Source organism: Sinocyclocheilus anshuiensis, unplaced genomic scaffold (assembly GCF_001515605.1).
Source record: "Sinocyclocheilus anshuiensis isolate Anshui unplaced genomic scaffold, SAMN03320099.WGS_v1.1 scaffold2173, whole genome shotgun sequence".
Classification (NCBI taxonomy): domain Eukaryota; kingdom Metazoa; phylum Chordata; class Actinopteri; order Cypriniformes; family Cyprinidae; genus Sinocyclocheilus; species Sinocyclocheilus anshuiensis.
Genome location: NW_015552682.1, coordinates 37,615 through 41,878, shown reverse-complemented (window position 1 = coordinate 41,878; position 4,264 = coordinate 37,615). Strand labels below are relative to the sequence as shown.

The following is a 4,264-nucleotide window of genomic DNA, read 5'->3' as shown; positions in this document are numbered from 1 at the left end:
TTTCACTGCATTAATAGCATGCTTTAGCACTTAGCTAAGTGTTGCTAGCATGTTTTATTATGTTTCTAGCACATTGCCAGCCTATTTAACACTTGCTGACGCTTTTTAAAATGTTGCTAGGAGTCCATAACAGTGTAAAACATGTCACTTCCTGTTACCTGCAGATGGCGCTATGATTATAACCGAGTATGGGAATGTAGATATCTTCAGGCCCGGACTCTTATCAAACATGTGAAGTTTGGGGCAGATTAGACACTGCATGCCTGAGTTACAGCAACTTCCGGTTTCATTGCATTAATAGCATGCTTTAGCACTTAGCCAAGTGTTGCTAGCATGTTTTAGCATCTTTCTAGTATGTTGCTAGCCTATTTAGCACTTGCTGACACTTTTTAATATGTTCCTAGGAGTCCATAACAGTGTTAACCATGACACTTCCTGTTGCCAGCAGGTGGCGCTATGACTATAACTGAATATGGGCATGGATATGTGTTCAGGACAAAACACCTATCAAATGTGTGAAGTTTGGGGCAGATTGGACATTGCTTGCCTGAGTTACAGCAACTTCCTGTTTCATGGCGAAACATCAAACTTTGTCAGGCCGCCAGGGACACGCCCTTTGACGAAAACTCAAGATCTTCGCAATTTAGCATCGCAAAGTCCTTATAATTACACTCAGCAAATTTGAAGATGATCCGATTAAAAATGTAGGAGGAGTTCGTTAAAGTACGAGGCCTGAAAATGGAAAAAAATGCATAAAAATCATACAGGAAATTCAAAATAACGGACTTCCTGTTGTGTTTTGGATTTTGAACCAGGAGACTTTTTTGTAGGTAATGGTGTGTTACATGTGTGTACCGAGTTTCGTACACGTACGTAAAACGTAGCTCGAGGGGCACTTCATTTAAATTTTATAGGTGGCGCTATCAAGCCATTTTGCAACACCCAATTCTGAAAACCATATCAGATGTAAATTTTCGCCAGTTCTGATGAGTGTACAAAGTCTCATGAGTTTTCGAGCATGTTTAGGCCCCCAAAAATGCGATTCACTTTGGAGAAGAAGCGGAAGAATAAGAAGAAGAAACAGAGCAATTCCAATAGGGTCCTCACACCATCGGTGCTCGGGCCCTAATGAATGGAATATATTTTCTTTCTCTTTGTATTTTTTATATCAACTTGGTGCAGAATTACCGCATTTAAATCAATGTGACAAACGAGTTAGGTACAAAGTGTGTAATGTAATGGATTGTGATACTAACTACAATTTTTGTCACGTAATTTGGAATAAGGGACTACAATTTGCAAGCAACCTGCCCAAGACTGTTCAAAACACACGACTGTACAGTTGTGTGAAAAGCAGGACTGTGTCTGACAAAAGCTGCCTTGGTGACAGAAGAATAAACATGCTTTCTATTGCAGTAGATACTGTGGGATTAAACAAGATAGCACAGAACACAGCACAGAGAATAGGTCAGACACTAAGACCCTGAAACACCTGCTCAGTCCAAAGTCACAAAACACTTAATCGTAGGTATAGAGAGTAGTAACTAGGTTATAAAGTACAGAAGATGGTTCAATACCTGAACACTTATGTTAATTATAACTAGTTATGATTAATTATTCATATTTCCCCATGAGCTGATTCGCTACACAATTGTTTATAAGTTATGAACCTATACAATTATATACAGCCGTGGCCAAAAGTTTTGAGACAAAACATACACATGAAACTGAACATACATATGTCCACAAAAAGAAAGGCAGGCTTCAGAAAGACTCATCTAAATAAGTGCGAAGTGTGGACATCAGACCGCATTCTCATTGACATCAGCATTCTGGAACAGCCATGACAAACTGTAAATAATGGGGCTGTTTTACATCAGAGTAACAATAATGACCATTGTCTCAGGCTTATACTGGGGCTTCAAAACATGCTGACATCTCCCACTCGGGAGGACAATCTCTCACACAAACCATTCCACAACAGAAAAAAAACAGCAACAAAATACCAAACAGCACAAAATGTTGTCCATTCCATTTCTTATTTAAAGCAAACATTTTTGAAGCTGTGGTGTCAACCACACTTTTTTTGTTTTTAAAAGCAAACAGAATAAAACAGTCATAATATCTATATTTGATGGATGCTGTCAAATTTATGGGATTAAACGGGATAACAAATGGGATTATGGGATCAAACAAGTATATATGGGATGAACTTAGTCTCAATATTATTCATAAATGAATCCACAATTATCCATGAACTTGACAAATGTTGCAAATCTTATAAACAAATGACAAAAAAAACTACACACTTAGTTATTTTTTTTATTTCTTTAAAAAGGTGTGAAATTAAAGGAAAAATGGAAATATGTTGCAATTAATCACAGTTTTAAAAAAGTATCTGACTGACAACATTTTTTGATATGGATATGAAACTAACTATACACATACTATACATCCAAAATAAACATTAATATGAAAGGTACAACGAATTATCTCTGTATCACTAGCATTACCAAATGAAATCACAATAAATGATAATAAATAATCTTTCATCTATACAGAAAACCAAAGAGGTGATTGACAAAAAATAGCATAGACCAGGTTTTTCCTATTGCACATGCTGTACTCAGGGCATTAATATTGGAGCCAGTGGTGTTTTGTCTCTGAAGATTAATTCAGTCACATATGGGAGGGTGAGGAAGGTTTCAAGGATTCAACGTCCAGTGTTGCGGGATGATGAGAAACACCGGACAGGGGCTTCTGTCAAGACATTGTGCTCCACAACAAGATGCTGTGATTTCAGCAAAGCCATTCTCATTATACAGTTGTGATATAAATTCACACAGGTGGCCTTGAGTAGACTCAGACAGAGCAATCTGGGTTGTGTACATATACATGAACTCCAGACCTGGGTTGCTGCAGGATTTTTAAGCTCAAATTTAAGACTTTTTAAGTCCTTTTTTAAGACCTGCACAAATAAAATTAATATGAGCGGGGTAGGGCAATGACTATGGTAAACTATTAAACTGTAAAATGACTGTAAAAAGTAGGGCTGAATGATTAATTGCATTTGCGATAATATCGCGATATGAAAAAACGCGATTTTTCAATCGCAGAGGCTTCGATTACACTCGGTCATGTGACACGCGAGAGTAAAGAGGTGTGTTCGACTTGAAGATCGATCGGTGTATGACATCAAAGTACGGCGAGAGAAAGCATAAGGAGACGTCCACGCTCTCTTATAGCTCTCGCAGTACTTTAATGACACACACCCATCGGTCTAAGCAACGCTGCTTCAAGTCTAGTGCGGGCCATCAGCAGAAAAAGAAAATGAATAAAACAGTAAACAGCCAAAGGACGTAACTTAGAATGGGAGATGGATCGGTGTGTCAAAGGGAAGAGAAAAGCCATAGATGAAGTGGCACAGACTCAGGCAGGTGCTGGTCATTTCACAAGCTATATGCAGAAAATATGACGAGGCATATCTTGCTCTCAGCTTCACTCGCCGTGTCTATACCAGACGCCGTGCCGCAACAGCTCTACACTGACGCGACAAAGTCACCGTTGCAAATCATTTTAACTTTGTGTCAGTACGTCATAAATAGAACAAGGCATCAGTTTAATGTTGGGTTTTGTCGTATCGCGCCCGATACAGTCTATGGTCGCGCCGCGCCGCATCCAGTGTACACAGCGTCACTGATTATAATGGTTCTACTGTATTTTGCCTCTCGCGTCCGGTGTAGACACAGTGTTTAACGTCGTTGGTGAGCAGGAAAGCATGTGTGTGTCCTATGCCTTCGCGGACAGCATGAAACCCACAAAAAATAAATAAATAACAGAGAGAGAATAATAATAATAACAGTTATTCTCTCTATGCTATTTTTCAATGTTTCAAGTGATGCAGGTGTTTTTTTCCCTGTAGGTTTTTTTTATTAAAAAAGCATTAATTTTTCATACTGTTTAGTGAAATTATGTGGTACTCTGAGGTGGGATGGGGATTCGGGAAAGGGGGGGAAGGAGCCAGCTTTTTTATAGGTTTAAAGGGGGGCGCGACCAAAAAAGTATGAGAACCACTGCATGGTCTAAAATTAACACACAGTGTTTAAAAAGTGCAGTCCACATGTTTACATATGTTTATTACAGTGACTTTGAATTACATAAAGTAGTGTGGTAAAGCAACAGATTTGTTTTTATATTTCTGCAATCTACTTTAGTTTGTGATTTGTTACTGACTTTCATATTAATGTTTACACCAGGCTTATTT

General features: G+C 38.4%; 1 protein-coding gene across 1 annotated transcript in view; it reads right to left on the bottom strand.

Moving 5' to 3' along the window:
- LOC107667603 (SEC14-like protein 1) overlaps nucleotides 1-4,264 on the bottom strand; it is a 90,539-nt gene that overhangs the window by 63,279 nt on the left and 22,996 nt on the right. The gene's annotated exons all lie outside the window — the stretch shown is intronic.